The sequence below is a fragment of the Leptonychotes weddellii genome, chromosome 4 (genome assembly GCF_054177405.1).
Source record: "Leptonychotes weddellii isolate Sample4059 chromosome 4, ASM5417740v2, whole genome shotgun sequence".
NCBI lineage: Eukaryota > Metazoa > Chordata > Mammalia > Carnivora > Phocidae > Leptonychotes > Leptonychotes weddellii.
Genome location: NC_138372.1, coordinates 46,432,525 through 46,457,047, shown reverse-complemented (window position 1 = coordinate 46,457,047; position 24,523 = coordinate 46,432,525). Strand labels below are relative to the sequence as shown.

The following is a 24,523-nucleotide window of genomic DNA, read 5'->3' as shown; positions in this document are numbered from 1 at the left end:
TTCTTTTGTGAAGTGTTTGTTTAAATGTTTGCTCATTTCCCTATTGGATTGTTTTTTTTCTTATTCCTTTGCAGACATTCTTTATATATTGTATTAGTTTCCTAGGAAAGCCATAACAAAGTACCACAAACTGGTACCATAAAGTACCAAAATACCACAGAAATGTATTTTCTCACAGTTCTGGAGGCTAGAAGTCTGAGATCAAGGTGTTGGTAGAGTTGGTTCCTTCTGAGGGCTATGGGAAAACCTCTGTTCCATACTTCTCTCCTAGCTTCTGGGTGGTTTGCTGGCAATCTTTGGTGTTCCCTGGCTTGTAGATCTCTGCCTTCATCTTCACATGGCATTCTCCCTGTATATGTGTCTCTGTATCCACATCTCCCCTTTCATAAGGATACCAGTCACATTGGCCTAGGGGTCCGTCCTACTTCAGTATTACTTCATGTCAACTAATTATATCTGTGATGACTCTATTTCCAAATAAGGTGACATTCTAAGGTACTAGGGGTTAGGATATCAACATATGAATTTTGAGGAGGGACACAATTCAACCCATAACATATATGTTTTGAAAACATCTTCCCCCAGTTTGTAGCTTGCTATTACACTCTCTTAATTATGTTGTGGTAGGTTAAATATGACCATAAATTCTTTTTCACTCTCTCCATTGAGAGTTGGTATTTATTACTCTCTCCTTCTGATTCTAGGCTTGCCCTGTGACCGCTTAACCAATAAAACCTGTTGAAAGTGATGCCATACCAGTTCTGGGCCTAGCCTTTGAGAGATTGGGCAACTCCTACTTCTTCTCTCTTGGAAGACTTGCTTTTGAGACACCAGTCTGTGAGAAACCTGAGCCAAACGGAGAGGCTTTTTAATGTAAGTTTCAATGAACAGAATAAAATACTTATTTAATGTATCATTGTGGTTTCTGTTGTTGTTTTTAGGGTTAGTGCTTCTGGTGTCTTGTTTAAGAAATATTTGCTTCCTTCTAGGACATGAGTATTTACCTATGTTATATTCTAGAAGCTTATTATCTTTCACATTTTAATCTGTATTACCTAAATGATTACTGATTTTTATGTATGATATAACGTAGTGGGGGCATATTCCTCTTGAATTTAATAATAACGATAACTTTTTGGAATTTAGAATTAAGTGTGCAGTATAGAACACCAACAAAGTAGTAATTTAACATCACAAGTATGTAAAGCTCCATAACTACTTCACCTATTTTACCTACCTGCACTCCTATCACTCCCCAGTAGGTCTCAAGACAATGAAAATTTAGTTATTTATTCACTCATAAAACATTTACTAAGAGCCAGGATTTACATTTATCTGTGCTGGATTCTAAACTAGGTGCTGAAAATCATCCAATGAGATACAGGCCTCTCTGAGTGTAATTACATCTTGTGGGGAAAATTGGCAATAAATTTTAATTTTTTTAATAACACATAATTTAAATTGTGCTGACTGTATGAAAGAAAAGCAGAGATGCTATAGGAGTGGAGCCCAGGAACTCCTAAGTTAGTCCTGGGGTTGGAGGTACAACAGAGAGATTCCTTGCAGAAGTGATATTTAAGCAGAGATTCACAGGATGAATATTAATTATGTAAAGGAAGAACTGGAGGGGGGGAAATTCTAGGCAGAAGAAAACACAGCATGTGCAGAGAACTCTAGGCAGGAAAGAACTCAGTGTGTTACAGGAACTAAGAGGAGTCTCATGGCTAGAGGTGAGAGGATAAGGGGGACACAAGTTGAGACTGGAGAGGTAGGAAGGGGCTAGACCTATAAACCTTCTTAAAAGAATCAGACTTTATCCCAAGAGCAGTGGATGCCTTTGATGGGTTGTAAGCAGGGGAGGGGCATGGCCAGATATGTGTGTTTTTGAAGATCACTAAGGCTGCCTTATAATACAAGGTAGAACATGAGCAATGTGTAACATAAACTTCAAAATGCCATGGTGGTTCCAAGCATGGAGAAATCCCATTGTCTGAGTTATCAGGAAGTCCTTCATGGAGGAAGTACCACATTACAGTAGAATCATTCAGACATGGGAAGACAGGGTGTGTGTGTGTGTGTGTGTGTGTGTGTGTGTTTATTGGGAGGCAGAGAAGGAAGTGTCTAGGTGTAGGGAGTAGATTGCACTCAGCCACAAAGCTAGATATGTAGGGACAGGTCTGGGGAATGGTGAACTGTCCTCCAGTCTGGCTGGAGGATAATGGGAAATAAAGCTGGAAGGTTAGGTTGTGGACATGAAGGGCTCAGAAGGTATACATGAATACATATATGTACAGCCCATTCTCATCATGTGCTGATCTGTGTTGGCAAAGTCGCTTACTTGCTAACATTTTCTTGTAACCCCAACATCAATTCCTGTAGCACTTTTGTAGTCTTTTGTGGACATGTGCAGAGTGGTGAAAATTTTGAGTCACCTGGTGTGCATGTTTATAGCTAAAGTTGAGCAAGGACACCCTCTGCTTTCTTGTTTCAGCTCTCATGCTCTAAACAAGTGTCCTTTTTGTGGTCTATTTAGTGGTGCTTTTTTACATTTTTGTGCTTTTTTAGGTGATTTCACTGTTTAAAATAGCCCCAAAGCATAGTGTTGCAGTGCTACGTACCTAGTGTTCTAAGCGCAAGGAGACTGTGATGTGCCTTATATAGAAAATACATGTGTTAAATAACCCCCATTCAGGAGTGAATTACAGTGATGTTGGCCACTAACTAGTTCAATGTTAATGAATCAACAATGTACCTGATGGGGATTCAGGAGTGCACTTGTTGTGATGAGCACTGGGTGATGGATCTTGAAACTAATATTACACTGTATGTTAACTAACTGGAATTTAAGTAAAAGCTTTAAAAATAAATAAATAAAATAAAAATCTAATGCATATATAGTTTTCAACCAAAAACATGAAACAAAGTTATATATCGATCAGTTGATGAAAATGGGCCCAGAGGCTTGTAGGAACCCAACCCTGTATTTTCCCCTGGGAGCAATGGTTCAGTATTAGCAATTTCAGTGTTTGTGGTCACTTTATAGGACTCCTGGGAATAATGAGAATTGACTCTATCTACGCACCTATTTTCCCCCCTGAAAGCTGGTTATTAGGGGCGCCTGGGTGGCTCAGTTGGTTAGGCGACTGCCTTCGGCTCAGGTCATGATCCTGGAGTCCCGGGATCGAGTCCCGCAGCGGGCTCCCTGCTCGGCAGGGAGTCTGCTTCGCCCTCTGACCCTCCCGACCCTCCCCCCTCTCATGTGCTCTCTCTCTCAGTCTCTCTCTCTCAAATAAATAAATAAAATCTTTAAAAAAAAAAAGAAAAAAAGCTGGTTATTAAATATTATCAACACATCACTGACCGAGGCAGATCCTGCAGGAGCTCACCACACGGTGGAGGTGTTGGTGACCCACACTCTCACAGCTGGGCAGTGTTTTCTTGAAGCAGGATCTGAATGACACAGCTCCATGTTAGCAGCACTTTCTAAACTCTCAGTTAAAGGCGGTTCAGTCTTTGGAGTCACTAAGACCCAAGTTTGAATCCCACCTCCCCAGTTAACTAGTTGTGTGTCCTCAGGCAAGTAACACTGTTACCTTTGATGGGAGAATAATGGCCATTCGACAGTTTTATCATGAGTCCTGATGAGACGGGGTGTGTAAAGTGCTTGACTCAGCGCCTGGCACATGCATTCATGGCGAACACTTGTTAATCCAGCAGATGTGGGGAGCAAGGAGGCCTTCCATTCTCTTCCTGCTACCCAGTCCTTTGAGTACAGAGCTTCAGGATACAGCAGTGTTGTGTCCAGTCATTCTAAATCAGCTTTTCAAACTCACTCTGTCTGAAAGGCCCAGGCTGGGTCTTGCACTGGAGATGCCCAAACCAGAGATCCTAGAAGACCTGCTGCCTACAAGGGGTCCTCTCTTTTCAGGACCACACAGGGGTCACTTTCCAGTCTAATTCTTGTTGCTCCCCTGTTATGAAAAAATAGGCAGTTTCCTAGCCAGTATCTGTCTGTGGCTCCTGGGTTTTTTTGGGGGGTACTAAGGGGTGCATCTATTTGCTTAGCCCACTTTTCATCCTGTTTCTCGATACCCTAATCTGGGATTCAGAAGCCCTGGCTGCCCCAGTTCAGGCCTCGCTTCCTCTGACTCAGCTTTACCCTCAAGATACAGCCTCATATCTGAGTCATCAGGCTGAGCTTTCGAGGACAACAGTCTGGCACTCCCGCTCCATCTTCCCAGGAGAGGTGCTATGTCTCCACACCCCAGTGCCAGTCCGATGCCTAACTTGGCTCACAATGCCCAGAAACCAAGAAACAGATTTTTAATGAGTTTGGAGGATGCAGAGGAAAAAGGCTCCAGGACCAGGAGTCAGAATGCTGGGTTCAGTTCCAGCTCTACCAATTAGCTTGTGCAACTTTGAGCTAGTCGTGGAAGCCTCCTGAACTGGGGCTTCCTCTTCCATAAAACACAAGTAGTAATCCATGCTGGGTCCATCCCACAGGGACATCAGGAGGCCTGAATGAAATTGTGTGAAGTGCCCCCAAACTCGAAGGTACATACCCCTGTTCCATGGGCTATATCAGGTTCATAAACTCATTTCATTTGGCTTGAACAACACTGACCTTCAAGTAATTAGCATTTAAATTTTTAAAATGCGTTATCACCAAACTGGGAGACTTCACTTACATACCTGATGGACAGCTTCTCTTTAAAAATGAGACGATCTGGCCATATTAACTCCTCGCCCCTGTGAAAATAAAGAGAAACCTCACTAAAGTGGATTCAGGATGCTAGAAGGGGAGGCTGCTAGGGGGAGCCCTACCACTCAATGTCAATTATAGGAAAAACTGTCAATTACTGACCCCTAACAGAAGACTCTCAACAGGAAAAAAGCATCAATTACAGGCCCCCAAAGGGAAAGATGTACATTGCATCTCCTACAAGAGATAGACCGCCCCTGCAACTCAGCCACTGAAAACCCGTTATCATGCTGAACTCTTCCTTCTCTCTACTGCACTTTTGTTCAAAACAACCCATCCCAACTTCCTCCTTCTTCTCCGTACAATAACGTTCCTCTCTTTTGTTTGCCGGATTTGCCTATGGTTTTGCTCTGGCTTGCTTGCCCTGGATTGAAATTCTCTGCTACTCCCAAATAAACCCATTTTTGCTGTTATAGTGACCGGCAGTTTTATTTCTAAGGTTAACACCCTGACCGGCAACAACCCACTAGAGCTGAACAGCAGCAGCCCCTTACTTGGGCAGGAGCCTGGAGCTGCCTTCAAGCTCGCCACAGTCCACACTACTCCCTGTTACCTCCTAGTACCTAGGCCAAGCCTCTGTTGCCATTTCTTGTTGCTCTAGGGCTGTTAATTTGCTTCTAGTGGAGCCCTGGTAGAAGCAAATCTTTTTAATAATCATGTTTCTATCAAAATGGGAAAATAAAAGTCCCAGAACTGTCCCTTGCCCCAAATCATCTCCTCCTTCAGGTTCTCGATGTCAAAAAACGCAAGCCCTGCGGTTAAGTTTTCCCCTGTGCCAACTGGCCCTTTGAAAGGTGTGTAAGGTGAGTGAGAGCTGGGATCTGGAGTCCCACAGGCCCTACATTCAACCCTGCCCACGCCTGTTTGAACTCATCTGTAAAATGGAGTAGGATCAGCCCTTTTCCCCTAGGTTGACTTTGTACAACATATGGCATTTAGTGTGCTGGTCACTCAAGGTTGGCGAATGAAATGGAAACGGTTTGAACGGATAAAAAGAATTGTGGGTGGTGGGAGTGTGAAATGAAAGACCGGATTCCTGAGTGGGGCTAAAGCAATGGCTGGGGAGGAAAAAAGCAAAGGGAAAAAGTACTGACTTAGAGGAGATACGAGTTCGGTTACATCCATCCCCACCCTCACTCTCCCACCTCTGCAATGAGAAAATCCCGCCAGGGATGTACAAGACCTCACTGTACCCACGGTTCTGTTACCAAGACTGGGTTCTGGTGGTGGCTTGAGCAAGCATTACCTTGTGTGACTTTGTCTCCCCCTCTATAAGATGAGGCTAGAAATGGCCCAACAGTTACTGTGGTCGTGAAGATGAAGTGAGAAATGTACGTGAAAGCACTTTGGAAATCTGCAAAGCGCTATATACAGTTAGGAGTTTTCCAGTCTCTTTACAAAAAGTTTTTCTTCCAAACTCTGTCCAAGGGCTTTTAAGCTTATCAAGGCTAAGACCCTCCCCTCGGTTTCGCAATGCTGCCCCTTCCTACACACCAAAGCCCGCGCCGCGTCAGGAGTCTTTTTTTTTTTTCCTCCCCTAGCGAAGGCGGGGACTCGGGTGGTGTTGGCAGCCGGCGACGCCGGCCGCGCCTGGCCAGTCCCGCATCGGCCGCGGTGGGTGTGCCCCACAGGGTGTGCGCCCCGGGCCCAGGCCCAGCTCGCCGGCGAGAGGGCGCCCGAGGGTGTGCGCGCCCCGGGCGACCGGAGTGCGCCAGCCCGGGGGTGCGCGCCCCGGACGGGGACCGTGCACCAGGAGGCTGCTTGCGCCCCGAAGCCGGGGTGTGCGCCGGCCCCAGGCACGGCCGGCCGCCTCCCTCCCGACTTCTGCGGCGCGCCAAGGTAAGGCGCTCTGCGACCCCAGCCCGCGCGGCGCGGTGAGTGGGGCGTGCCAGCACCCTGCCCCGCGCGACCCGGGTCTTGGCCCCGGCGCCCAGCCACTCTTCTCCGCCTCTGCCGCCCGCCTCGCCCCCTCCCCGCGCCGCGTCCCCGGCTCCCCTTGAGACAGAGGCTGCGGCAGCCTGGGTCGCCCCGGCGCCCCTGCCTGGGGTTGGCGACAGCGCGGGGAGGGGGCTGCCGGGGCTGCGCGGGCTGCGCGGGCTACCCAGGGGCGGGCGCCGCTCCCATTCCGCCCCGACCCGCTCCCCGAGCCCCTGTGCTGGGGAGGGAGGAGACCAGTGGGGAGGCGGAGGCCGCGGTGTCCTTGCGGCTCCGGTGGTGCAGCCCCCGCCCAGCGCTTCCCAGCGGGGCGCTGCGCTGCGCTGCGGTCCGGGATGCAGATTGCGGGACTGGCGCCCTGCGCCGGCTCCCAGGACGACCTGGAATCGAGCTCTTAGTCTCCTGTCTTTCGCAAAAGCCGGCCCCCAGTGCCTACCCTGGTATCCCTCGGCTCCTAGCTGAACTTTCCAGAGCTCGCGTTGGGCCACGACCTTGGATGGAAGCAGCGGGGCCGCCCTGGGGAGCCGCGTGCGCTGGCAGCCTAGGGCACTTCCGTTGAGCCTGCGTGCCACTTGGTGAGATTCCCACCTTCTCATCTCTCCCTTAACGTCAAACCTTTGACCCCAAGTACTTTGTCCCTGCACAGTGGCCAGTTACTTAGCCTGGGAGTTCAAAAGTGGAGTCTCGTGGCCCCTACACCAGGTCTAAATAAGCCCTTGCCCTGAGCCTCTGCCAGGGCTGCAAGAACGGGCGGTTTCAGTTTTCAAGAGACCTAGGGTGCCGGCCTGGGGGCCAGGAAGAGGCATTTTCCAGGAGAAGGAGGAGGAGATTCCCCCCTTCCTGAGGATGACCCCCTGAAGCTTGGGCAAAGTCCTATTGAACAAGTAGCATCAGGGGAGGGGCAGATGCAGACAATGACCAGGTTGAGGCCTGGGGACAAAGCATCTTGAATTAAACACACAACCCACCTGGGCAAAACCAGACGTGGGTTCTTAGGAACCTTTCAAGACATGACACAGAAGAACACAGAGCTACACTTAGAATAGCAGCAGAGTGCACTCTGATATGCCTTTTCAATTCCAGTCCTCCTGCCCCATGTCTGAAACTCTGCCTGCTGGACCATAATGTGAGTTCTGGGGAATGTGAAAGGACAGAGAATGAGGGATGGCTCAGGGTGCATTCGGTCAACAAATACTGTGTGCAGGCACCAGGCAAGGTAGCGGGATAGAGAAATGAAGAAAACACGCACTATCTGGCCTCATGGAGTGTGCAGTCCAGTGGCCAAGACCGACATGGATCAAATCATGCAAATAGAGAATTACAAGCGGTGCTGACTTCTTTTGAAAGGGAGGGATAAGGTACTATGAAATTCTGTGATAGGCACTGTAGTCGCTCCGTTGGAAGGCTGGTAGGAGTTAAGCAGTTGAAGAGGATTGAACGAGCCTTCTAGTCAGAAGGAACAGCACGGGAGAGGACTCTGAGGCGAGCAGCAGAGACCATTAGAGGGACTGAAAGACTGTATAAGTGATAACCAGGGGCCCAAATGGCATCCCATTGCCTGGGCCAATCAGTAGATCCGTAGTTTCCTTTCTCAGCCATGATAACGGGCAGTCGGAGTCCCCCCCCTCGGTGGGGTGGCTTATCTTAAGACTTTTAAAGCTAGAATGAACTCATTGCCTATAGTGTAAAATTCTTTAGGATGGCTTACATGGCATTTGCTAATCTGGGTCCCACTGCCTTTCCAGCCCCGTTTCTGGTTCTCCCACTCCCCCATCTCCCGGCCACCATACCCAGCGCCGTGAGCACCCTCTGTGTTTTACTCACGGCTACACTTCAGGCAGTTCCTGGAACACACGCTGTCTTTGCACATGCTATCCTTTGTCTAAAATATTCTCCCTACTTGTGCACCCAGTGAATGCACACCCAGCTTTCAACGTCAACATGACACTTAAGGTTTCCACCACCACCACCGCCATCCTGGAAGGCCTTTCCTGACCAGAGTCCAATGCTGCCTTTTCTCTGTTTCTGAAGCTCCCTGGACATGTTTCTGTCCAGGGAGCATCAACTGCACTGAGCATCACAAAAACATATTTCTTTTTCCTCCTGTTCTATTTGTGTCTCAAGTACCCGGCACAGAGAAGGAGACATCGAAGGTGTTCAGTAAATGCTTATTGGATGAAAACGGTCCAGGCTGGTATTTCTTAACTTTTTGGGGGGGAGGGAGGGAGTGTTACATCTATCTTGGAGATTCTGATAAAATTGTGGATACCATATTTTCCTCCAAGTGCATATAATCTCCTGTCACCCACTGACCCCACTTCCAGAACTTTGGACTTTAAGTTTACAGGAAACAGGCCCAGTGAGGTGCAGTAACTCCAGCTGGTTAACAGCATGCTGCACCCCCCACCCACCCCCCCACCATCTCCCAACCCCCAGCTCCTGACTCCGGGGCTCCTTCCAGCTCTCTCTGCATCTCCAAGCCAAGTTGCCTCCTTTCATCCCTGGCACCTTGTGAAGGCCACTGCTCACGGCTGGAAGATGGATATTTTGGTTTTGCTTCAGTTCAGTAGCAGCCTAAGGTGTGACAGGGAGAAAAATCTTACTATGGGCAGAGTTGACAATTAGGAAGACGGATGGGCCATCTCCCTGCCCTGTTTGCGTCAATGTTACTACATCTGTTTTAGTTGGAGGATGGTCACGTGGGCTTCACAGTCATCTTCTGAGCCCTGGGTTGAGTTGTGTCGGCCAGGTTTGGCAACACTCTGGATCCAGGGCCCAGCTCTTGGTCTTGTCAAAGGCTTCTTCCCTATAGGGCAGGCTCTGGGGATGGATGAAGTGAATGGGGTTCTTGCTTCCCGCCCTTGGAACTCTGGCCTGCCTGCCTCCTGCTTTCTGGATATCAGATGGTCAACCACTTTGTGCTATTCCGTAGTAGTTTGTGGGACGAGGCGTGGGCTTGGAGGCTAGGGCATATGGGGATTGGAGCCTAGATCTGCTGCCCACCAGCTGTGTGATTTACAGCTAGACCCCTAACCTCTCTGTGCCTCAGCATGCTAATTCCCCAGACCCAGAGTTTAGATGAAGATAGGCCTTCTGTGAACAGTTTCCAGTCTACATGGATAATATTTCAAAGTAGGATTAAAGGAAAGACAAGGGGCCCTCCTGCTAACAATAGGCCTGTCACAGTTTCCTGGATAAAATAAATGCTGCCCCAAGATTTCAAGGAGATGGTTAATGTGATATGCAGGCAGTTATAGATTGGTGGTGTCTGAGAAGCTGGCTGAATGTTCCTTCTCCAAGGGAAAGAAGCATATATTCAAAAGGAATGTCTCACTGTCTCATTTGGGCCCTGGGGCCTGGGCCCTGCCCTGCATGCAGCTTTCTGGGGACACAGGCTTTGTGGGAGAACACATGAATTCCCATCTCCCCTTCCCCATTATTTTTCCCCCAAAGTGGGGAAATTGTTGGCTGGATTTATTTATATTTTTAATGTCGCTGTGGCTCCCCCCCGCCTTTGTGTGGAAGCATCCTTTGTTGTCTCCTTTGGTATGTATTAATAGTTTGCTGCTCTGACGTCAAGTGACAAGCGGGCACACAAATATGGCGCTGGGGAGAACTGACTCCACGCAAAGATGCAGCCTTTGGTGCCGATTCCCCTCCACGGCCTGGTTTTTGCCCAGAAGCCAGAGATGCCGGCTCTCAGTGAAATCGATTCTGATTTTCCTAGCGGGATACCAGGCGGCAGGGCTGAGTGTTTCCTCGCCTGTCCTCACCATCCCACTCCCTTCTGCCTAGCCTCCTACTCCTGGGGAAGGGCTTCAAAGACAAGGAATGTCAACTTGGGTGGTGGCCGAATACAACCTAGTGTGGTCAGGGCCTAGACATTTATTAGGCATGATACTGAGTGTGTGGGGAGGAGGGACATTTTATCAGGAATGTTTGAGCTTTGTAAGAAATTGCTTTCATGTGTCATTTGTATGATTTAAATAAATAAATAATAAAGGCCATCACCCCTCTGCTCCTCAAAAAAAAAAAGGGAGGAGGGCAAGGGAGGGGCCATGGCTTCACCGCGTGCTAGCCCCATGAGCCTGAGCAAATGCCTGGGGTTTACTGAACTTCATTCAGCTTTCTCATCTGTAAAACACTCCTCTTAGTGCTGACTTAAGGCTCTTCGGATACAGAAAACAGAGACTCCCTAAAGCTGATTCCAAAGAAGAGGGCGAGGAGCAGTGAAATGCAGCCGTGGTATTTACCAACGGGCCTGAAAGGGTGGAGGCAGGCCTCGAGGGAGGGTGGAGAAGGTTCTGAGTTCGAGGCTATTCCACCAGCACAGCCTGTGCCATGGGCTCAACTCCGCACCTGCCCGCGCCAGCCCTCATCCTTCTATCACAGGAACCTCTCCTTTGTCACTCAGTACAAGTGCTGGAGAGGATCCTGTTGTGTGAGCTCAGTTCTCTGGACGCTGAGGCTCTCTCTCCAGGCCATGTCTTGGCTGGGCTCTGGCCAGCCTGGGCATGGGTTGCTGCTGGGGCAGGCATCCTCCCTGGGCCAGTCAGATGGGAGAGGAGAGCAGAGGAGGGTCATGTGTACAGAACGAGAGCTTTTGTGGCAGGAAGGGCTGTGGGTGGAGATTCCTCGAGAAGGACATGAGCTGGAACTCCGGGATATGCCCAGTACAAATACTGCCTGAACTGGAAGGACCTAACAGATTCTTAACTTGGGGTTAACCGCCCCAAGGAGCTCACGTGTAGAATTCAGTTTGTGGACGTGGTTGGGAGAATAAAATAACATCTTTACTTAGCATTTTCTTTGAATTTTCTTTAGCATTTACTATGAATGTAGGCAACAAACCATAGTGTATTTGAAGTATCTGGGAGGTTGTCACCAGTAGAAGTCACAAATCTTTTCATATCGCATTGTAGCTGCTGCAGATAAACTTGAACTAGGATTTATGCCCATTGCAGCTTTGAAATTACAGCCGTTATTACACTGGTGCTAAAGCTTGTTATTTAATGCATTAATAAAGAATGTATATTACACATTCATTTTTTAAAAATTTAATAATTATATTTCAATGTAATTGGCTTTCTTTGTAGTCAAGCTATACATTTTATTTTATGTATTTGAAAATGTTCCAAGAAAGGGTCCATTGGCTTCATCAGTCCACTAAAGGGGTCCGTGGCACAAAAGGGGTTAAGACCCTCTGACAGGAAGTCAGTAAGCTACAGTTCCCGCTTTCCCACCCTCCCTCACCCTAATCTTTCATATACTCATCTATCTCTGTCTAATTAGTGCAAGACATTCTTGAGCAGTAGCAAATTTCATTTAATAGTTTGGCAAATTTGCAAGAGCGCATAATTTGTAGTCTGGGTAGAAGGTTTTGATGTATATCCAGAGGTTAATTTACAAATTGCAGGCACACATGGGCAACTGGTTAGGTGGTTCCTATCAGCCCACAAACCCAGCAGCCCATACATTGATTGCTTGGTCCATCCCATGCAAACCAGTCCATTGAAACAACCACAGACTGGACAGTTGTGTTCTTGAAAGGTTAAGGAGCTTGTGTAGGTAGCTAAGACTAATCGATGAATCACTTGATGAAATGCAAGCTGGAATCCTAGGAAGGAGGAGGAGCACTGGGAGAAGAGGCTTTGAAGTGGGCTCTGAAATGGAGGGAATGCAAAGGAAGCAGACAGGAGGAAGGAGGGAGTCAGTGAGGATGTGGGGGGACTGGCCACATGTCGATTTTGAGGAGGAAGCCTGGAGAGAGGAGAGCCTGATGGAGCACATTAGAATAGTGGTTGGTGTTTTGCTATCGTTTATTGAATGCTTGACAGGTGCCAGACCCGTGCCAAGCCCTTTCAATATAGCAGTTCTTCAATCTTTACCAACTGCCCAGTAAGGGGTGACTATTATTATTCCATTGTATTGGGTGAGTAAAATGAGGCTCTAAGAGGTTAAATACTTGCTGTCGCTCACAGAAGGATTAAGTGGTGGAGCCAGGCGCTCAGCCCAGATTTGGCTAATTCCAGAACCCAGTGCTCTTAAAAATCACCACAACCACTGAAGAGTCTGTTTGGAAAAAAACTATGGCTGCCATTTTGTTTCAGTAAGAAAGTGCTTACTGTCGATCCCTGTCTTCCCCATCCTTCTCGCCAGCCTTTTGCCTGTTCTCACCCCTCCTCCCTTCCCCCTCTCTACCCTTACTCCTCTCACAGGCACCTACGCTACATTAGTGAGAGGGGGATAAGACTCGAGAGCGAAAGCTGTAAGGCCAAGCAGAACCGGGTTCTCACCCCAGCTCTGCCGCCTGGCTAAGACCAGGCCGAGCCTCAGTTTGTATCTGTGAAATGGAGGTAACGATGCCTCCTTCTTAAATTTGCATGCGTTCTCTCTAGTGCTTCAGTGCCATTTTGGATAGTTCTTTCCAGTCGGGTGTCTCCAGCCTCTGTTTACACCGGGTGATGGCCCCTATCTCCTAGGCTTCTCTAGGAGGGCTTCCCTGAACCCCTCAAACCTGGCCTGTGGGCAGCAGGTGTCACTCCTTGTAGGGTCAGCTCTGGCCTCCGGGGAGAATTCATGAGCATTACTTGTGAGGCTGTCCCCTCTGTCTCTAAGCTCTCTCCCCCCCATCCCAGGGCTCAGTGCAGCATCTGGCCTGGAGTCTTGTTCAGGAGAACCTTGATCAAAGCAAATGAACGGTGTCCTTCAATTCCCTTTGCAGGACCATTCTTGGCACCTGTTCTAGGTCCCATCACCTGGAGCTTGTCTCTACGAAACCTCACTGGTTACCTAGACCACCCCTCTCGTCTTATAGATGTAGACCAGCGAGGGCAGGTGTCAAGCTCTGGTGGCACAGGGAGTGAGCTGGGGAGAGAACCCAGGCCTCTTGCACTCGCTCACCTCCTGGCCCTGACACTAACACTGAACGTGTTTCTCTGCCACACTATTAAGCAGGCTGCTATTCTGGGGTGAGAGGATGTGCGTGGAGCACCTCCGTGGAGCACCTGAAATTACATTCTTGTGCAGTTGCTTACTTGCCCCACTCTTTTTTTTTTTTTAAAGATTTTATTTATTATTTATTTGACAGAGAGAGACACAGCGAGAGAGGGAACACAAGCAGGGGGAGTGAGAGAGGGAGAAGCAGGCTTCCCGCTGAGCTGGGGGCCCGATGTGGGGCTCGATCCCAGGACCCTGGGATCATGACCTGAGCCAAAGGCAGTTGCTCAATCGACTGAGCCACGCAGGCGCCCCTACTTGCCCCACTCTTGTGCCTGCCTCAGGGCTGGCCTTCTCTGATCTAATCTTCTTCCGCATTCTATGCCCAAGTCCCAAGTCCTCGGCTTTGCCAGCTGCTGAATGGAGCCCTGTGTCAGCCAGGCCTGTGGGTGGCCGCCTTCGGGGGATGCCTTGTGGTGCCAAAAGACTCCTGTCCTGAGAATTCTGCCCACTGGCAGGACTGAGGCCCGAAATTCCTGGCATTCAGTCATTCCTTTGGATGACTTTGTCTTCTCTAGAGAGCTATTGTTAAAATGCTAACACGTTGCCCTGAAGGGGAGCCTCTTAGCTCAGCACCGTGGCCCAGTGTGGAAGAGGGCAATGCCGGGGGGCTTTGGTGAAGCCACACCACCTCCCTGTCCCTCCGCTTCTTAGCTGTGAAATGGGGATAATGTGAGATTGCATTATAGGGTTACCCCAAGGATGAAAGGAGATAGTGCACATACAGTGCGGGGCACATAATAAATACTCAATAAAATCAGCTTCTTTTTTTTCCTTTCTTTCTAAGGCAGTTGACTATTTGGTCAGTTCTCTCGCTGAAGTCCTGGTTCTTATTAGTTTGTGTGTGTGTTTTAAGTATTTTGTTTATTTGAGTAATGTGGTCTCCTTTTAAGATTTTTTTTCTCCTTTCTAATTATAAAATGGTTTTGAACTTACTTTATTTTCTTGTCTTTAAACTAGGGTAAAAGATCCTGTCTTATTGGTTCATTGAGAATTTATTGAGCTAAAGTACCTGGGGATGCCAGGCGTGCCGGGGCTCTCAGTGAAAGCCTGGTGGTATTCTGAGTTATCCTGGAGGTGGGGATTGAAAGCACCTGGGGATTGGGGGGAGGTTCTCGGCGGGTCACTGGGGAGGAGATGGAAGACAAAGAGGGAAGAGAAGGGGGAAGCAGGGGGGACCCTGCTCCTCCACCCCGGCCGTTTGAACCCGTTGTCTGGGTCAGAGGGGACCTGGGAATACTGTCCCGGCTCTGGAGGTGGATCCGTGGATCCTGCGATCTTTCCCCAGATCTTTGGCCTTCTAGGCCTATTCTTGGAGGTTCTGAATCCCCTGGAGGAATGGCATTCTTGGCCTCCCCCTCCTGGTTTGACTTTGGTGGAGTGGTGGTGAGCAGACGAGTTTTCCTTACCCCACTGGTCTCCCAGTGGGTGTCAGTGGGTATTGTAAATTGCTCCTTTGAGAGCAGTTAGGCTTTTGAGAACATCAGCCCTGGCCAGATTCTCTGCAGTTTCTCCTGAGACAAAGATGGTTCTCTTCAGCCTGCGTCTGGGAGAGGGTCTAGGAGCAGGAGCATCCTGGCCCAGCCTCCTGGCCTGTGAATGAGGGGCAGCGTCACAGGAGTTTTCTAGCAGTCCCCAGAGCAGAGAGCCTCACTTCCAGGGTTCTCTGCGAGAGGATCCTCCCCTCTTCCTTGTCTTCCCTGGGCAGTGAGAATTGTGGTCGGCCCTTCTCCTCACACTGGCTTGCTGTGAGCTTCTCCAGTGTGCCTTCCTGCCAGCCTCGGGGGAAGGCTCATCCCCACTGTCGTCCATCATAACCGAAGTTACCCTTCCAAAGCAGGGTCTAACTGATGCAGAAAATCACTCTCCCTTAGTCCAGAGACCAGGAGCGAAGAGCAGAGGTGAATACTGGTTTCTGGGACCTTGAAACCAAGCAGCAACCTGCCGCTCAGGTGGGGAGGGAGGGTGAAGGGGATACAGTTGGAGCCTTCCCGTGTATCTGCTTTGGGGCTACGAAGGAGCCAGCATCCATTTCAGCCCACAAGTGGGGCTTGGAACCCTGCAGTTCATTATACCTCACATTTGTTGATTGCCTGTGGGCTGTTACTATCCCTTCTTTCCTCCTTCCCTCTCTCCTCCCTCCCTCCTTCCTTCCTGCCTTCCAGTAAATACCAACTAATCACTTACCCTGGGCCAGGGAGTGTGCTAGGCAGAGAGCTTACAGCACGATAGAGGAAACAAAGAATCAGATAGCTAATTACACACAGTTTGATGAGTGCATCTGACAGATGTTCTTACAGGGTGTGATGGGGGTGCAGAAGTGGGGGGAGAGGGACCAGTTCTGACTGGTGTGTGTAGAAGAGACGATGCTGGTCGCTAAAACTGTCTTGCAGGTTGAGTAGGAGCTACCAGATGGAGAAGGAAGGAGGAGGATGCCGGAGAGCAGGAGCAGATGGAGGTGTAGAAGGTGGTGTAGGAGATGGGCAGAGCCACAGTGTATACGGAAAGCTCAGGGTGATCACTTACTCAATGAATTTTGGTTTTTCCTCCTGTAAAATGAGGATAATGGTACCAAAGTCATAGCTGGTACACACACCCACAAACATCCTTCCTTTTTACCAATTTATGACCTACCAGCCAGACTTAAACATGCAGAAATAAAGACAACGAGAGGCAGAAGGCGAGGAGTGCCAAAATCAGTGGAAATACGACGGAGGGGAAGTAGCGTTTGGAAAACAGCCTTGGAGGATGGGCAATATTAACTGAGGTTAATACTTAGGATTAGGAAGAGTTGGTACAATGTAAGCGGATCCTTGAAGGATGGGGCAGACCCTGGTAGAGAAGACAGAAAAGGGTGTCTGAAAGGTTGATACAGTGTGAGCCCAGGCACAGAGGTGCTTAGGCACAGGGTGAGGTTGTGAGGGGCAGAGGAGCTGAGGACCAGCCTGGAAGGGTGGCCTGAGATCACTTCAGTGCCTAACTGGTGGGCTGGTGGGCAGCACTGGGTTTGCATGTGGGTTTTATTTATCCCCAGTATTTCAAAAAAGAAAGAAGATTTAAGTCAACATGTAAAAATCAGATTTTACATAAATCCACATGCTTGCTTCTTTTGGAAAAAGTCGGTCTGGCCACACCAGCCCTGAATTAAGTGAGTCGGTGACATTCAGGTGATCGTGGCTGTCCAGAGCTGCGGGCTGATATCGCACTGGCCAGCTAGCTTGCCTGGTCTCTCCACCATGCAGCTCACTCTCAGGTTCATACAGTGTGTTCAGAAAGCTCCTACTGAAGTGCTAATTCATTACAAGGGAAGGGAAAGAAAATTCTAAACCATTAACTTTGTAATTCCTTCGTCAGATGAGGGAATGAATTTTACCGCCTGGGAAAATTTTAATTATGGAGGAGCGGTTAGGTGGGGGCAATGGAATGCTTGATGCACGATGGCCTGGTAGGGGAAACTCTCAGAAGTGAAGCATGGGAGGAGACACCTGAAAAGAGACGTTGGGGCCCTGCGGTGAGTCATTTTGACCACTTCACTCAGCCATGGCATCTGGTGTCTTTGCTGGAAGGACCAAAACACCTGTCCTTGGCAAATATTTATCGCACTGTAGATGCTACTAGCTTACTTTATTAACCTTTTAAGCTTAAAAAATTGGACTCTTGAAGGACAAGGTGAAATTTGTGTGTTTTTTTAATTAATAAAGAAACTAATGGAAAAGAGAACTTTTTTCCATTTTTAAAATAATCTTTACAGTGTGTGTGTGAGAGAGAGAGAGAGTGGGTGGTCTTTGCAATTTGAAAGGTTCAATAAACCCTACTGGGAAATTTTTTATTAAAAATTATTTTAAAAAATCATGCCAGTGAGTGGCAAACATTTACAATAATACAGAAACATATGAAAGAGAAAACTATGAACTGTTAAGAATTGGTGATTAAGAGGGTGCCTGGCTGGATCAGTCAGTAGAGTATCTGACTCTTGATCTCAGGGTTGTGAGTTCAAGCCCAGCGTTGGGCGTGGAGCCTACTTAAAAAAAAAAAAAAAAAGGATGGGGCACCTGAGTGGCTCAGTCGGTTAAGCGGCTGCCTTCCACTCAAGTCATGATTGCAGGGTCCTGAGATGAAGCCCCACATCAGGCTCCCTGCTCAGCGGGGAGCCTGCTTCTCCCTCTGCCTCTGCCTGCCGCTCCCCCTGCTTATGCTCTCTCTCTCTCAAATAAATAAATAAAATCTTAAAAAAAAAAATTGGTTAGGGTATATGGGATAGGTTAGAGTGTAATGTTCTAGACATAGCACTACACATCTATGAGATGTAATTATATCCTTATATAGATCTAGGTATCTATCTGGATAGAAATTTTTTTTTAGTAAAAATGAGGGTTTACATACTATTCTGCTGTTTTTCTCCTAATGATCTGTCTTGAATATTGAAGGTCATTACGTCACCTCTATGCCGATGTAAAGAGAGTCTGTGATGGAAAATACTACCAGATAGAAAGTGCCTGTTTTGAATCTCCACTGTGCCCCTCTCAGCCTCAGTTTACTCCTCTATATAATGGGGACAACGATTCCTTCCTTCAAAGGTTAAGATGAGGGTTAAATACAATGCCAAGTGTGCTCAGCATAGCTTCTTGGATACTGGGTGACAGAGCCCCCTGCACCACTGAGAAAAAGTAAACCCTGCTTCCATCTTTCTTTCTTAGGCTAGAATTCGGGGGGGAAGGTGTCAATTACAATTTTTCAGAGTGGAATTTAAAATTCTTTTTTCAGAGCTGAGTAACATTAAAATCTCAAGCAGTTCATTAACAGATGCATTCAGGTTTTGTGTAGGACATTTTCTCTGGACTCACTTTTATTTATTCAGCTGCAGGAAAATTCCTGAAGCCAGGTATGTGGATTGGAAGGTATGTCTGATAGGGAAGCCGTGACCTGTGCCTGCCCTTTGTGGGGGCGCCCTCTTGCCAGGGGGGAAAGTCAGCCCTTCTCAGTACAAGGCGGGGTGGGGGAGGGTGGGGGGGTGGGATTCAGGTCTTGTCTCTGGAGGCATCCCCTTCCTGCTACCTACTTTTCCTTTTTCACTTCTCTCCTTCCCCTTCTGGTTCTAAACTACACCCACGCTATGTCCCCCCTTCCTCCCTATAGTCTCCCCCAACACCTTTTCCTTGTGTAAACCCCAACCCTAGATTAAACTTTACTGTCCCATTCCTTTGATGCTGCCCTGGGACTGAGGGATTCCTTTTTAAACCCATGCCCTTTGACCTCTGCTGCTGCTTGGCCTCCCTCATGTTTATCTGCGTTGTCTCTCGTGGGGCCTCCCTCTTAGTACGTGGTCTGTTTCCTGCCTTACTGGGAAGGTGGAGGGCATGTGGCTTGAACTCTCACCCCCGCCTCATCATTTCTCCCCATCTTTGCTCTCCTCTCCCTTGCCAGAGCCCAGCCTTACTTAGCCTCTCTGGGCCTCCTCTCTTCCTTGTACAGTAAGACTAATAGAATCGCCTTGCAGCTCTGGTTATGAGGCAGATGGAATTCAACTCTGCCGCCTGTGTCTTTCTTGCATCTCAGTCCGTTCCTCCTCCTGGCTTCTCCCCCTTGGCCTGCAGACATGCCCACCTTCCTCGGAGCCTACCTTGCCCCTTCTTTGAGCTGCTGCCCATTTCTCTCCTGAATTCCACTGAAGCAGCAAAGAGTAGCCCCACCTCCTGCTTCTACCATCTTGTCAACCCCTGGCATCTTCCCTTGTCCTCTGAAACTGAGCCTGGGCTCCCTGGTTTCCTCAAGATGTACCCATTTTGGGTTTCTGGGCTGCGAGCCACCCTGGTTTTTCTTCCCCATTGGCTTCCCACATGTGACTTACTTCAGGAGTTTTCCTTACACTCCTTCTCTGCTCACTCTTGCTCCCCACCCCCAGTACCCACATGAGTCTGCCCCTCTAATCTTCAGGTCTCCCCCCCGCCCCGTCTTGGGCCCACTTGTTCCACTGTCTGCTGGGCCACACTCTCCGGGTGAACCTCTCTCTGTGGGTGAACCCCTAGTCAGGCACTCAGCAGGCCCAAGGATGAACACACATCCCCCTACTCCCAAATCTCTTTTCCCTCCTGATCTTCCTAACTCACTGCTTGTCCCCAGCGCTCTAGTTACCCAGATTTGAAACGCCGGGGCTGCCAACACCTCCCTGTCCTCCCTGATCCCGTGCCTGAACAGAGTGAGTGTTCAGCAAACAAAAGGTGGAAACCAATGAATCCCACAGGTTGCCAAGTCCTGTCATTTTCTTTCTTGCTTGCTCATCCCCTTTCAATTCCTACTGCAGCTGCGGTGATAAACATTTTATATACTTCATCCCAATGAATCTGTACAACCCGGTAAAGAGAAAATTGTGTTTTCCTGTTTTACACATGTGCAGACACCATGGCTTGGTGGGGGGGGCGGTTTAGGGAACTTGCTAAACACACAACTGGTAAGTGGCAGAGCTGGGATTCGAACTTGCACCCACCTTCCTCCAAATCCACATTCTTCTTCTTTTTTTTTTAAAGATTTATTTATTTATTTATTTATTTATTTATTTATTTATTTGAGAGAGAGCACAAGTTGGGGGGGAGGGGCAGAGGGAGAAGGAGAAGCAGACTCCCCACTGAGCAGGGAGCCCAACGGGGGGCTCGATCCCAGGACCCTGGGATCATGACCTGAGCCGAAAGCAGACACCTAACCGACTGAGCAACCCAGGCGCCCCCCAAGTCCACATTCTTAATCTTTATGCTCTCATACCTCTAGCAGTTCCAGTAGCAAGCTACGCTGTAAGCACTGAGTAAGCCCTGCAAGCTGAATACCATGTATGTAAATGGACACATTCTTCTGTGGCTAGATTGTTCCTGTGTTGCTGTTCTGTTTACCCTGCTGTTACCCCAGCTCATCGCTGGTTTATTTCAGGGTCTGTGCCTTGACCCTTGATGTTAGCACTTGGAAGCCTTGACCGAGCCCAAGTCCCTGCTGTGAAATGCAAGGGCCTAGAAGTAGGAATATGAACATCTCTTCAGATAGGGCATATGTTTCCCTTTCTCTGGGTCTTAATCTCCCTATCTGTACAACCAGAGAGTTGGGCCAGTTAATTACAAGAGCCTGTCTAGCTCTTATGCTCCGTGAATCTGTTTCATGGTTCTGCTTGCTCAGCACACAGTAGGTACTGCTGGGCAATGCACAGAGAGCAGAAGACGCATCGCCCTGGCTGTCATGAGATGACAGAGTTATTGTGGGAGACAAAGCAAACATTCAGGAAACTGCCAACAATGTAAGGCATTATGTAATTATGCCTGCGATCTCAGATTATATACATTTGTGATGGTTCAATAAAGGAGAAGAAAGGCTGCTGCTCTCTTAAAAGAAAAAAAAATACATAAAAGGAGCAGTTAGTGAAAAGCATTCAGTCTGGCCAGACTTCTTGTCAGACCCACCACGCTTTTCCCTCTCAAAATCATTTGTTCATTCCGTAAATACTTACTGTCCACTAATGGGCCAGGCTCTGGGGACACTGCCCCCGAACACTACACCTCCCCCACTCGCTCACTGCTGCCGGAGTTGTATCTGACACCCAGCTTTCATCTGGTTCCTGCCCTGCTGAAGAACCTTCGATGCTTTCCTGCTCTCTGCAGAATCAATGAGCTGACCTCCAGCCCCGCCTTCCCCATCCTCTGCCCCCGCCCTGCACTCTGGGCCTGGTTTGCTGGCCATTCCCCAAGCCCCTCATACATAGTTTCATTAGAGGGCTGCTTCCTCGGTGGGCCTGGCAGGCTTGTATTCATCCTTCAAAGCCCAGCTCGAATACCACGACTGCAATGGGCTTGCGGTCCCCCGTAATGCCTTCGCCCACCTCTGGGACACCGCCTGGCCTTGTTTAGGTCTCTGCCTCCCATTTTGGATTGTGAGTTCCTTAAGGGATCTTTATTCCCCGTCTTATTCATCCGTGGATCCCCAGAACCTAGCCCTGTGCCTGAACAATGATTTCTGATGAATGGCTGACCCAACACCATCTGTAGAGGTCCATCCCTGAACAGCAAGGCTCCCCTTGCTTCCCTCAAGCTGCTGGGCTCTTTCCCTTCATGTCTTGGGTCCCCCCCGCCCCCCGAAAAGGTGACAGGATGATTGAGGAGGCATCACTGTCTCGTCTCCAAACAATAGTGGGGAGACTGAGCCAAAAGGGCCTGACTTTGGCCCTGGAGGGGGCTTTTAGCAGCGGCGTAGGTGGAAACCACCGTGGCCAGCGGGCTGTGGTGAAGGAGGCATTGTGTTGGGCTTGGCTGGCGGGGGTTCTGTGCTCCAGAGCACAAGTGGGTAAGGATGTCGGGCGGGCCGGCTCCATGCTGCACACACCCGCCGCAGGGCTAGGCCCCAAACGCCTTCTGCCCCAGGAAGAAAAGGAGGCTTTGTGTGATCTGGCTGCGCTCCAAGGGAAATACTCCTGTTGTTCTTCTATTTTAAACTGCTCCCTTTTTAAAGAAGGAAAGTCCAGAAGTGAAAATCTCTCTCCCACTCCAACACATCCTGCCCACCAATTTCAAATCAGTCGCTGCCTTGAAAGTATTAATGAATCTATTAATCCATCAATTCATTCATTCGATTACTAGAGCTTTAAGGAGCACTGCTATGGGTCGGCCCTGTACGAGGCACCAGGGAGATCATCCTTATCCCTTTTAGACCCTGTTCCTGATCGCTGCATGTCCACATCCTTGTGGAACAATGGTCCCACTCCTCTCAGGCCTGACGTCCCTCTGCGGGTCAGTATTCCCGCTTCAGGGGCTCCATTCGCCCCTGCCTGTTCTCTGCTTCTGCAGCCCAGTCCTGCAGCTCCTTGCAGAGCCCTGAGTTACAGCCCACCATCCTTCCCTTGACTCAGCCCTTGCAGACAAGCATGGACAGACGCATGCCACAGCCTGGGAGGTTAGAAACTTAGGCAGGAAGACCTAAATTCAACCGGAGCTCTACCATTCACTTTCTTTGTGACTTGGACCCAGTGATGAAAGCTCTCTGGGCTTTGGCTCCCAGAGCTGCAAACCAGAGCAAATAACACTGGACCTTGCACACGGAGTCTTTGGGAGAAGGAAAAGATAGTGGTGCGCTACCTGACCCAGTGCGTCCATACCACAGGCCCCTCTCAATAAATAATAACAGAACAATGAACAATTATTGAGCACTAACTAGTTGCTTCCTTCCCTCAGAAGCAACAGCAACCACAGCTTCTGTTTGAGTGTTTTCTACATGCCAAGTGCTCTGTTAGGTATAGGCGTGTTGCCACCTGGACAGCCTTATAGAAGGGACAGTACTATTTTATACCCTTTCAGAGCTGAAGGAAACTGGCTCAAAGAGGTAGAGTGACATGGCCAAGGTCACCAAGCTTACAAGCAGAGGCGCTGGGAATCGTGCCAAGGTCTGTTGGGCTCCCCCGCCATCCCTTCCCAAACACACGCCCGGCTCCTCGGTGCTGGAACCAGCAGCACCAGCGTCTCCCCAGAGGGTGTTGGAAATGCAAATCCTCAGGACCCCTGAATCAGCATCTGCATTTAACAAGATCTTCAGGAGACGTACATGCTCAATACACCTCGAGCTGCAGTGAACTACAGTTCACAAAATGTTTTTTAGACTAGGTTAGAGCAGGACTTCTCAACTCTAGTGTACATCAAAATCACCTGGAGGGCTTGTTAAAACACAGAGTCCTGCCCCCCCGCCGCCCACCCCGAGATTCTGACTTTGCTTCTATTGTTTGTTCCCTTCACATTTATGATTTTCACTTCGGGGGTTCCTCAGTGTAGGGATAGTGGATTTGAGTGGGATGCAGGCAAACTCCTGGCTCAGGTCGTAGCCCAAGATGGCTCTTGGCTTATAGCTGTTGGAGCCATGAGGGGAGATCTGGGCTGGATTGGGTCCTCACAGAGTCACTGGTAGCAGCATGTCCCTGCTTTGGGGGGAAACGGGCCCAGTAGCAGGGAGGTACATCTCTCTCCCGAGTTGTATGAGGCCGGACCCATGGATTCCTGCATCAGCCACTGCAGCGCCTGCCCCGCCCCCCCTCCACCATCCCCAGGTGAACAACAGAGAAACAAATTTAATTGGTCACCGAAAACCCTTGTATCTGGCCTGAAAATATGTCTTTCTAATGTAGATTTTGACAGAGTGCTAGATCTGCAAAGAGCATTTTCTCTAAAATTGGTATCTGTGTAACTTGACCGCTGCTATCGAGTTAAATAGCAATTAAACTCTCAAAGATTATTTGAAAAGTAATTGTGTTGTATTGATTAAATCATTTTAAGTTAATTAGAAAGTCACAGCATTTCTTAGCTTATTCCTTTGCAAATAAATTTATTTTATTTATAGACCTACTGCATGACCAAACAATGTTGTTTATATTTTCAATAATCATCTGATATTTAAGGAGCATGGCTGGTGATGCAATTTAATGCAAAGACTCCTTCATTTGCTACACCTTCTATTTGGTTCCTTCCTTTACTATTTTTTTTTAAAGATTTTATTTATTTATTTGACAGAGAGAGACACAGCGAGAGAGGGAACACAAGCAGGGGGAGTGGGAGAGGGAGAAGCAGGCTCCCCACAGAGCAGGGAGCCCGATGTGGGACTCGATCCCAGGACCCTGGGATCATGACCTGAGCCGAAGGCAGTCGCTCAACCGACTGAGCCACCCAGGCGCCCTTCCTTCCTTTACTATTTAAGCTCCACTGGCAACTTGCTTCATAGACAGTTACAGAACTAGAATCTTAAAGGCAGAGAACACCATGGTCAAGAGCTTGCTCTCTAGAATCAGACACACCTCAATTTGAATTCCAGTGTTGC

The 24,523-nt window shown here is 48.8% G+C and overlaps 1 protein-coding gene and 1 long non-coding RNA gene across 2 annotated transcripts in view; one reads left to right on the top strand and one right to left on the bottom strand.

Annotated features, from left to right (window-relative positions):
- Positions 1-3,361: 3,361 nt before the first annotated feature.
- LOC145721282 (uncharacterized) lies at positions 3,362-7,199 on the bottom strand. Its single transcript, XR_014144890.1, has 3 exons — positions 7,134-7,199; positions 4,689-4,749; positions 3,362-3,450 (listed from the first exon to the last, which is right to left on the bottom strand). It is a non-coding gene; the product is annotated as an uncharacterized LOC145721282 (long non-coding RNA).
- The window catches only part of KANK4 (KN motif and ankyrin repeat domains 4), a 66,328-nt gene continuing 48,178 nt past the window's right edge, over positions 6,374-24,523 (top strand). Inside the window, exon 1 of the mRNA XM_031027715.2 lies at positions 6,374-6,601. The gene's annotated coding sequence lies outside the window, so the exon portion shown is untranslated. The remainder of the gene's footprint in view (positions 6,602-24,523) is intronic.